At 34.3% G+C, this 12,015-nt stretch overlaps 1 pseudogene; it reads right to left on the bottom strand.

Annotated features, from left to right (window-relative positions):
* Positions 1-592: 592 nt before the first annotated feature.
* On the bottom strand, positions 593-8,915 carry LOC121730677 (annotated as a pseudogene).
* Positions 8,916-12,015: the final 3,100 nt, after the last annotated feature.

The following is a 12,015-nucleotide window of genomic DNA, read 5'->3' as shown; positions in this document are numbered from 1 at the left end:
GTTCACGGCGTCGCGCGCGGTTCGCGCGCTAGTGGGGATGGGGCCTTAGAAATGCATCTACGCGTCGCATTGCGGTCTGTATCAACCCTTAATTGATAAAAATTGGTAAAAGGATTTATTCTGAGCCTAATTTTGACAAAAAAATGGTAGAAAGCATAGTTAGATTTAAGATCCCTGATCAGAATGACATCATAAATAAGTACCTATTTGATATTTATGCATACCTAAGTATGAATATAATATTATTATTATTATATTATTATTCTTGTTCCAGTTTAATCTAATTATATTTAAGAAAGAGCTATTTTCAATTTGCTGTAGGCATCCAGACTAATATTATAAATGGGAAGTATGTCTGTCTGTCTGTCAGTCTGTCACGCCCAACCGCTGAACAGATTTTGCTGAAATTTGGCATGGAGATACTTTGAGTCCCGAGAAAGGACATAGGATACATTTTATCCCGGAAAATGTACGGTTTCCGCGCGGTAAACGAGTTCCGGCGTCATCTGGTTTGAAATAAGAACGACAAAAATAGACAAAATGCAGTTACAGATTTATTACACAAACTTAACTAATAATACCAACAATAATCTTAGAAGACCAGTTGGATGTTTTGATTGGCGTTGTCCTTGTAGCATTTGAGGATCTTGGCGGTGGTTTCGGCGGGGGTGGCTCCAGTCTCAGAGATGCATTTGTTCATGACCTGTCTTGCGCTTTCCGTATCGGCTCCGGGAGGGAACTTGGCCAAAGCTTTTTCGATGATGACTTTACCCTGTTCGTCGACGCTGCCGACCCTCCTGAAGAAGCAGTAGAAGAAGTTGTAAAGCTTCTCATCCTCTCTCCACTCTCCGTTCCTGAAGGCTTGTACTGCTGCGACGTCAGCACCGGTTTCTTTTATACATTGCCCTATGTGATTGTTGACGAGTTCCTTCTGTTTCTCGGTCAGCTCCAATTTCTAGAAATAAAGAGGAATTCGTTGAGTTTCTACGCGTAATTTGAAGTAAATGACTCTATTATTTAACACCTCCATCGTGGGTATCGCAGATACAGTAAATTTTCAATTTTTATGCGGCAGCCGGCTGCCGTCTCAGTATTGATGGGTTAACCGCACTGAATCCCTCGGTGTCATTTTTTGCAATTTTTTGTGTATATAAGGAGCCACGAATAACAAATATTTCGTGGCTCCTCTGAGGCGCCAAGCGCCAGGAAATTTAATGGCTCCTGTCGAGCGCCAGTTTCGTCTGTTTCTAATTGCTTTTTTTTTAGTAGCGACCCAACAGCAATCGAATTAAGGACGCTATTACATTTTTTCACAAATATCAACGATTTTCCGGTACCATTTCGAAGAATTAGGAGTCACACTGCGAGGATATTATTTAGGTTTCAAATGAAAGATAATACATATATTCATCTCCACGTCTATACCACAAAAATGTTACAGCCGCATACAAAATTTTCACATAAAATACGTTTTAACCATCACAATAATCGCAAATTATTAAAAAAGGGGCCTGATTAGGTACCATTGTAGCTAAATACACTGAACTGAGGAAAATAAATATACAAAAAAATTGTTGCTTATTTAGTCCCCTGTACGAATAGCTAAATATTTTAAATAAAAATAAGTAACATTTCTATTTAAAAGAAAAATAAGAAACGCTCTCAAATTTCTTCATACATTTTCGCCCTATCAAAAAAGCGGCGAGCGTCGTAACCGCCACTGTACAAGGCGCCCTGATATTGAATGTTATTTTAATGTCCTTAACGTCGATATTCGTACTGACCTGCTAATATTTGTCATAATATTTGTGACAGCGTCCTTAATAGTTCGTTTCAAGTATTTAGAAGTGATTTTTTACGTGTATAAACAGAAATGAAAGGTAGTTAAGTGACTTATTTTTGTCACCTTGTGGTGTTGTACACCTTTGGCTATATTGGATCAATTTATTTTATTTTAATTGTCGAACGGGAAATTACATGCTAGTCATGTATAACGCCAATATTCATGTATGTTGATGTGAGATTTTGCTGGTTTTGGCGTTACCCTATTTGCTGGGTTTAGCATTGACCTATTGTATAAAATAATTCGGTGGCCATATTCATATCCCGTTTTTACCCTTTATAAATAAATAAAATAAATAAAAAATGTTTTATTTCTGAGTAAATTTGAATCAAATTTTTTCAGAATGTCTACCTGATGCCTACCACCGGTTCGGGAACTACCCCGGCGAGAAGAACCGGCGTAAGAAACTTTGGGTGCGGAACCCTAAAAAAGACATGGTGTCTAATATTAGACCTTGTACTGATCTAACAATCTATTGCTTTAGTTTTTAGCAGTAAAACAAAAAACAAGGAGAGCAGAGAAAAGAAAGAAGAAAAAAGAAGAGGCAAGAGAAGCACGGAAACTAAAGACTAAAAATAAATTTGATTGGAAAAAAATACTTGTATGAAAATAAAAATAAGAGGAAAGATAAGACGAAATATGAAAATTAAAAAGAAGAGAAAGAGAATAAGAAGAAAGCTCGGAAGAAGAATGGATAAAATCTGGAGATAACAAGATGATATTTCTGATGTAGTTACTATGATTAAATAATTAATGAAATATTTTAAAGAAACGCCAATAAAGACCTAATAATAGGAAAAATGTAAAATGTAATGTCATGTTCTATGTCAACTATTAGTTCATAATTATTGATTGGTGTCTACTTTAGTGATGTTTGTTTTTTGTGATGTCATCCATTAGGTCTTATGACTAGGTTTACAAAAAGACTAATAATATCATATTTTTTTTTATTTGTTAGAGAATATTAATTATTGTAATAGTTTTATTTTGTAAGAGTTACTGGAGACATAGAAGAAGTTATCAACCTTTTATTTTCATAAACATAATATTATACATATATATTATTATTTATTAGTTATTACATTCAAATGTTTTATTTTTCCTTATAGTGTCTACCATTAGTGATTTTACGTTAATAATATACTACAACTAGCTGTCCCGGCAAACGTTGTTTTACCATAAAAGTTAAGTTATTTTATGTCACTTCATGACTAAAGTACCTGGATGACCGAGCTTTGCTCGGTATAGCAAACACTCATTGACTTCGTGTTACTTAATAACGCCATCTGCTGGTCGTTAAAACAATTAGTTGCTAACAAAATATGTAGTATTATTATTCGCCAATAGATGTCAGGAAGAGTCACATTTTTCAGTTTATCGATTATCGATAAAACACGAATAAAAAGACATTTTCTGAAAATAATTTCTATCTAGATCGATTTATCGCCCCCGAAACCCCCTATATACTAAATTTCATGAAAATCGTTGGAGCCGACTCCGAGATTCCAATTATATATATATACAAGAATTGCTCGTTTAAAGATATAAGATAAGTATGTCCAATCTATACTAATATTATAAATGCGAAAGTATCTCTGTCTGTCTGTCTGTCTGTCTGTCTGTCTGTCTCGCTTTCACGCCTAAACTACTGAACCGATTGCAATGAAATTTTGTACACAGTTATTCTAGAGTCTGAGAAAGGACATAGGCTACATTTTGATGTGGGAAAATATCTTATTTCCATGAAAATATCGATGAAAATTACTTCGCATTGCGCGTGGCCAGCGCTCATCCCGGGGGTCCTGGGTTCGAGTCCCGCAGGCGGAACAAAAAGTTTTCAATGTTCCTGGGTCTTGGATGTGTATTAAAATAATATTTCAAAAATCTTAAATATATTTTATGTATAATATTATAAAAAATCCAGAAATATATCGACGCGATGCAATGAACATTTTAGTTCTAATACGATTCAACAGATGGCGCTTTTTTACTTCGTTGTAACATAGAACTAATCATACTTATTAGTTATTATGTTTTTGTTTATAGTTTTTAATACGTTAGAATATTATGTTTAATAATATTATCACTTGCTATAATAATAATCAATCTATCTTATCTTATAGAACTCCTACTGCATTTCTAAGGAGTTCGAGTGTGTTGTGTTGGCCTATATTCCATCCAGAAAATATTTTTACATTTTAATTCTAATATATGAAAACAGATGGCGCTTTATTTTTTACTTCATTATTATAACAGAACTAATCATACCTACTTTATTATACATATATAATTTGTTTTTATTCATAACTAGCTGTTGCCCGCGACTTCGTCCGCGTGGACTTTAGTTTATAGCGCGCGGTGTCAACAAAATTTGTGTCAAATTTAAAAACTTTTTAAAACCCTGGTAAGTGGTACCCCTCTTAGGGCCGCGCAGCGCGCTACACCGGAATGGCAGCGCTGAAAGTGCTCGCCTCGCCGCTGCCATTCCGGTGTAGCGCGGCCCTTAATTAATCAAAATACCCAAAAACAGCTGTGCAGTGTGCACATAATCTGTACTAATATTATGAATGCGAAAGTATCTCTGTCTGTCTGTCTGTCTGTCAGTCTCGCTTTCACGCCAAACGCCAAAACTACCGAACCGATTGTAATGAAATTTTGTATACTGATAGTCTAAAGTCTGAGAAAGGACATAGGCTACTTTTTTACTGGAAATAAGGGTTGTAAGGGTCGTAAATTTGTTCAAAAAATTCATAATAGATGGCGCCGTGCGTCTTCTACATCGCGCTGACGCTTGCTCAAAAGTCTTTCTATAAGAGGTGGTATCATCTTACATTTAAGTCTCGATTTTTTTCGATTGTTATATCTATTCTACGGTATTAAATAACTCAGTACTTTATCTGTGCAGGCAGTGACGTAACCTTAAGACCAAATTTCACCAACGACTGTTAAAGTTAATGCTCGAATTAGTATCACGTTAGCTGTTTCGTTTTTCATATGAATGAAAGAGAAGACAGGATATTTTAACAAGCTGTTAACACTAACAGACGTTGGTGAAATTGGGGCTAAACCTATCAATGATAAATAGTTTATGGGTAAAGTTGTGTAATTGGGGGGCTAAATAAGCTTTAAAATTTGGCATAATATATAAAGATACAAAAATTAAGTACTTATTGTTTGCACACTGCACAGCTGTATTGATTTAAGGGGTACCAGGGTTTTTTTATAAAAGCTTTTGACACCAATTTTGTTGACATCGCGCGCTATAAACTGAAGTCCACGCGGACGAAGTCGCGGGCAACAGCTAGTGTCTAAATAATACCATGGCATCGTCCATCGCTATCTAGTCGCACAAAGTACAATGGTCGACGTCAGTCTCGAGTTGTAATGATTAACTATTAATATATATTTTATTCAACAAATGCACTTAACAATATAAAAAGTAGCCAGTAGCCGATTCTCAGACCTACTGAATATGCATATAAAATATGGTAATAAAAATCTGTAAAACCGTTTCGGAGGAGTACGGTAACTAACATTGTGACACGAGAATTTTATATACTTACCAATAAGATTAACATAATATAGGTAAAAAAAAATAAGTAAGCTGATATCTTGCAATTATAATACACAATATTATTTAATGATTAGATGCCATATAAATTATATTATGACATTAGTTCAAAATATGATCTTACTAGCAAACTTCCGAAGAGAATAGGCATGATGACTATTTTTTTTCTCATCGGTAATTGAAAGACACTTAAAAAATTGAAACATCGTTGAAAGAATGACTCTGATAGCTTAAAAATTCACCAAGATATGACAATTCAAATATCTCATAAAAAAGACCTGCCCGAAACGCTCCATACAAAGTGCTACGAAAGTATGACGTCAGTCTTTCGTAGTTTGTACGCATCGGGAGAAAACTTTGTTCTACAGGTATATTAAATATTGCGTTTATGAAAGTGGTTTCATAACAAAAGTTGCTTTTAATTGCATAAGTTATCGAATTGTATACAAATATTAAGAAATTTAATTGAAAAAAAATTCGACTTGAATATCCAACTTTGAAGGCGCATAACAAAAAAAATACAAATGCTATCAAGCTGAAATTTTGGGAACACTTATTTGGTACCGTGATTTCTTTATTTTATTAACAAAATTCGCTAATCTTTGACCTTGTCATCATCCCTATTATTGATTACGGTCTACTTGATTCATAAGTCTCTACATAGGTTTCTATCAACGCCTTCACTTGATTGTATATTTTATAATAGTATATTATGAAACTCTTTGTAATGTATTAATAAACTCGTGTCTTTATACCGTTTTTTAAAACCCTTATAGTATTTAAATCATAATAATATATTTGCTTCAAAAAGTTTTTATTGATTATGTATCTAACATAATTACTTAACGCTGTGTAGAAAACTCTAACATCTAATTGCAGACTGCAGTCACGTCTAATACGTGTATCTACTTAGCTGTTAGCATTACGCTATATCAATATTTTACCATCAAAATATATTATACATCAATATTCAATAACTCCTATTTACATTCCCCCTTACTAATAAACGCTGTATAAGCTTTGAAGCACGCTCACAGTGTTTGGTCTTCTTTAATGAAATTAAAAATGTCACTTGTGTGACAGGAACAAAACACTGTATAGCTATTCAAAGCTTATACAACGTTTATTAGTAAGGGGGCAAGCATTTAAAATTAACATACCTCTGCCAATGCAATTGCGACCAAACACAATACAATAACTGCCTTCATCTTGAGGTGTAGTGTACGTTTCACAAAAGTTTAGGAAGTATTAGATGAGGTATCGTCAAGCACAGGTCTTTTATAATAATTCGATTTTTACTACCAAGGACATCAGGTATTTTCGGTTAACAACAAAAAGTAGTAGAAAAAATGGCCATGTCATTAGCCAAAACAAACATGCTTTAAATTTAAGTTTGAACAATTATGCTGTGGTGCTAAACATTTTTAACAGACTAGCTGACCAGATGAACTTGGTATCACAAACTCCTAAATTTTATCACCGTATAAACCTTATCTGGACTTCCACGAATACTTTAAGACTGAAATTATCCAAATCGGTTCAGCTGTTCTCGAGCTGTAGTCAATGAGTCAAGGAAATAAGCATACAAAAATTTGTTCCTTTATTACGATTAGCAGTCTAGGATTTTTTTTTGGTTTGATCTTTATAATTTGTTGAAATATTCCTACTAATCTTATATATAAAAATGGATTTCCAAATGTGTTAGTCGCGTTAAAACTCGAAAACGGCTGAACGGATTGGGCTGATTTTAGTCTTAAAATATTCATAGAAGTCCAGGGAAGGTTTTGAAGTGACACGAAGTTCACCAGGACAGCTAGTTGTAAATATAAATCATTTTGCATTGTTATGAAAAGTAAAATTAGATTTGACAGGCAAATTCGGCTACTTTTACATTTCATTTTACATTTCTTAAAATTAATGTTATAGGTACATTATTTTGAGTAAATAAGTGTTAAATCCGCCTCTGTTCCTTTCAATTACCTACTTAATAAGTAAGTACCTAATATAGACAATTTATTTTTACACAAAGTTTTAGGATCACTGGCCATATTGATTTCGATCTACGGACTACGCGTCCAAAGAACAACCTAACTCTTTTTGTATGCATGTTTTTAACGATTTATTAGTCATAAGCAGTCACATATTGACAACGTTGCTTAGTTAAATAAAAGAGAGGAAGAGAAACATGCCATTAACTTAAAGCTTGGTTTAGATAGATGTCAAATCAAAAACGTAAATAAATTTTCTAGCAGTGAGTGAGCTGATGATGATAAATTAGAGCTAAGAACACTTTCGATCGTGCCATATTTAAAAAAAACTATGTTGAAATCGGCCAACCCCTTTGGATGCTACAATGCTACGGACAGACAGACAGACAGACACGTCAAACTTACCACTATATCTTCGTCGCGGGTAAAAAATAGAAAATTCTTCAGGATAAAACATAGCCTATGTTCTTCACATAAGATGTAGCTTTCCGTGGGTGAAAGAATTTTTTAAATCGGTTCAGTTGTTATTGAGCCTATTTAATAAAATAAAAAAATACAAACAAACCTTTCTTCTTTATAATTAGAATAGATAAAATAAATAAAATATGCGGGTATGTATGTATAACAATAAAATACCCATGGGCGTACCGAGGGGGGTGGGGGCAGGGGGGGGCAGCTGCCCCCCCCTGGATCATGTTGACGTCCCTACTAAGTATATTATCTAGTACTTTTATCTATAAAAATTAAGAACGAAATTTTGCCATTTGTTTGCAATACAATATTTTTACAACTAAAAATTAATAATTTTTTATTCTTTATAAACACCTAGCTTATGAAAAATCTGATTTGCCCCCCCCTGGCCCAGAACCTGGATACGCCCATGAAAATACCATTAAAAAACCGGCCAAGTGCGAGTTGGACTCGCCCATGAAGGGTTCCGCAGCAGCAATAAGGTTTATTTTTATGAAATTTAAAGGTTTTTGATTTATTATTATATTTCAGTTGATTTAATGGAAGTTAATTTAAGGTATAATACATTTATGGCGTATAAAAAAACTACTAGCTAGTAGCTAGATCTCGTTTAAACTAATTTTCGTTGGTAGTTTTTATAGTAATGTATATCACATATTTTTTTTAGACTTATCATGCGCCTACTTTAGAAGTTAGAGGGGGGGGGGGGGACACATTTTACCACTTTGGAAGACTCTCTCTCGCAAACTATTTAGGTTAGAAAAAATTATATTTGAAACTTCAATATGATTTTTAAGACCTATCCATAGATACCCCACACGCATAGCTTAGATGAAAAAATTTTTTTTTGTTTCAGTTGTACCCCTAAAATTTTTAATATTTTTTCCATTTTTGTATCAAAATCTTAATGCGGTTTACAGACTACATCTACTTATCAAGTTTCAATAGCTCTTATAGTTTCGGAGAAAAGTGGCTGTGACATACGGACCGACAGACAGACAGACAGACATGACGAATCTATAAGAGTTCAGTTTTTTGCCATTTGGCTACGGAACCCTAAAAATAAGTATAACATTTAAGTACTTATACAATACAAATAATTGTATGCACACCTTAACAATTATTATTATTGTTCGTCACTTTAAACTACGCTACCAACGCTTTACTTTTGCGTCATATGAGCAAAAATTGGCGGTCTCACCCATTAACGTGTACAAAATTACATAATGGACAAAAATATAATACGTGCGATGTCATGGCCGAAACCATAGTAAAATGAGGGGAAGTAAGTTATCTTCATACAAAGGCACCGCGCGCGGCTTGTATGTGTGCGCCATAGTATCAATACGTCGCCACACGGCACACAACAAAATCTCGGACAATATTTCGGCATAACCAGTCGGGGCTAACACTTTACGCTGCACGCTCGCGCCGCGCCACGGCTAAACGAATCAAAAATGTCCGATAATCGCACTGAGTAACAGATATTGCTGTGTGTTTGGGTGTTTTAACAGTAATGCAACAATTCCAGAATTGTCTTTGTTTAAATTACCTGTAGAACAGGAAAGGTCAGTACTACTCACTTATTCTAGCATAATATAAGTAATAATTTTTACTTGATGATCAGATACCTACTTACTTTTTTTTTATTGTATTAGTTTTCTATCACACAAAGGAAGTAGGTAGGTAGGTAGATCTACTTTCCCACTAGAACATAGTATAAATAAGATAATGTTTTATGTACTTTTGATCCCGGGTCAACTAATTTGCCGCTATTGCTTTGTTTACGTAATAGTAATTTGCCGATTTCTGGTGTTGTAGACCGTATATTAACTAACTACTTACAGTCAATTACTTATTTTAAATCGTTAATAAAAAGAAGTATTAATTGACTAATTATTGTAAATCACAATACACATAAAGCAAAGTTCGAATCATAACAACAGATTTGTTCTTAGTATAAGAGACAGGCGTTAGTTTTTAATGTTGTTTTACAGGGTATTTTTATAATTTTATTTAGACATCGGATTATATGCACGATCAAAGTGCCGAAATATGCATGCAAATATGCACGAAAAATGGCCGAAATATGCACAATAAAGATTTACTTTTTATTAAAAGTCGGGAGAACGCGACGCGACGTTGCCGCTGTTCATGCGGTTACGCGAACGAAGCGCGGACGGCCGCTCCCAAACCAACCCGCCGCGCCTCCGTGCCGCCTAATATTGACAACCCTAAGACAGTAGGTAATTATATCGCGGATTGGGCCGGAGTTATCCTACTTCCCCTCCTTTTACTATGCCGAAACTGAGAGAAAATTATTCTAGAACTTAAAAATTGAAACTCTTGCCGAAAACAAATCTAAATTCAAATAAAACATATCGACATTTTATTTGCAATTCCAAATAGCTATTGATGATATTGTGATGAAATGAATTAAAAAATATTAATAGATTTATGTAAATGAATTAAGTAAATAATAGGTATGTGACTATAGATTCGAAGAATAATAAAAACCGGCCAAGTGCAAGTTGGACTCGCCCATGAAGGGTTCCGCAGCAGCAATAAGGTTTATTTCTATGATGAAAAGTTTTCGATTTATTTTTAGTTCTTATTTCAGTTGATTTCATGAAAGTTAAATTAAGGTTTACTATTTATACCTATGGGAATTGGGAACCCTTAAAGTTTTAAAATATTTTTTCCATTTTTGTACCAAAATCTTAATGCGGTTCACAGACTACACGTACTTACCAAGTTTCAATAGTATAGCTCTTATAATTTCGGAGAAAAGTGCCTGTGACATACGGACGGACAGACAGAGAGACAGACATGACGAATATAATATAAGGGTTCCGTTTTTTTGCCATTTGGCTACTGAACCCTAAAAATTAAGCAATCTCTTAACTAACAATAAATATAATATTGAATTGTATAGTTTTTAGATACCTAGTTGCCTACGTTCGATAGACATCATGTAACAAAAAATATAACTACTAAAGAACTTTGATCTTGCACTAAACGTGCGTAACCTAACAAAAACAACTATGTATCTTGCTTTTTAGGGTTCAGTTGTTAGTACAACGAGCCCTTATAATTTTAATCAGTTCATACAGCTGTACTAGTAGAGGAGGAGAGGGTGCTATTTTTGTGGTCACTCGAGCGTCTTGCAGACCTAGTAGGTTTTGTACATTAGGTAAAACTGATAAAAAAAATATGAGCGTTTTTTTATTTTAGCGGTGGGTTCAGAAACTGCAGCCATTTTAAAGTTTTGAAAAAGAAAATATATTCATTAAATTGCTTATTTAGGTAAATTATAAATATATTTTAGACCACAAGGACTAAATCATTTAGTTAGGAGCAAAATAAAATATCTGCAAAGCTTAGTTAAGAAAATATGAAGCTTTATTTTTATATTTTGAAATGTCCCTACAGGCTTATCTAACCTTTGAATCGTCAGTGCTTTATATGGAAGCTTCTTAGGGGTAAGTTTACGAATAAAAGTAACTCCGTCAAAAAACATGCTCCACAATACTTGTCAAAAAAGTATACCTTAGGTACACATTTCAATACATTCACAATAATTAGGTTACCTTGAGCGATACTAGGCTGACGTTACATGACAGATCAAAAGGAACCAAATTTAAAACGGTAATAGTATGGGCGTTACGATTCTTTAGTTTTTATTATTCGTAGGGGTAAGTATACTACATCCCCTTTCTTAATCTGACAGATCCGACGACATTTCAATATTTAAAAAAAAAATTACCCACCACGTGAGAAATCTAATTTCTATACCATGATAACTAGACACATGTCGGAAGCCTAACGCTCGAGCTACTCCCGAAATCCCCTCTTCCTCTCCCCAACTATAATCTGTTACTAAATAGTTACTACGTACCTAAACGTTAGTCTGTGTACTCTTATGACTTGTATAATAAGAACGTTACATAAATGAAAATAAGCAGATATAATATCATCTGATGGTAAATCAGCCTTTCCCAAAGTGGGCGATAACGCCCCGCTGTGGGCGCTGAAAGTCTAAAGGGGGCGGTGTGGGAACTAGAAATGAGGAATGAAAGGGAATAAATGAAAGCCACCGCCCATAGACACTCTCAATTCCCAACACAAGATGAGATACAGTG

Source organism: Aricia agestis, chromosome 9 (genome assembly GCF_905147365.1).
Source record: "Aricia agestis chromosome 9, ilAriAges1.1, whole genome shotgun sequence".
NCBI lineage: Eukaryota > Metazoa > Arthropoda > Insecta > Lepidoptera > Lycaenidae > Aricia > Aricia agestis.
Note: the sequence above shows the minus strand (reverse complement) of the source record. Positions and strands in the feature narration are given on the sequence as shown.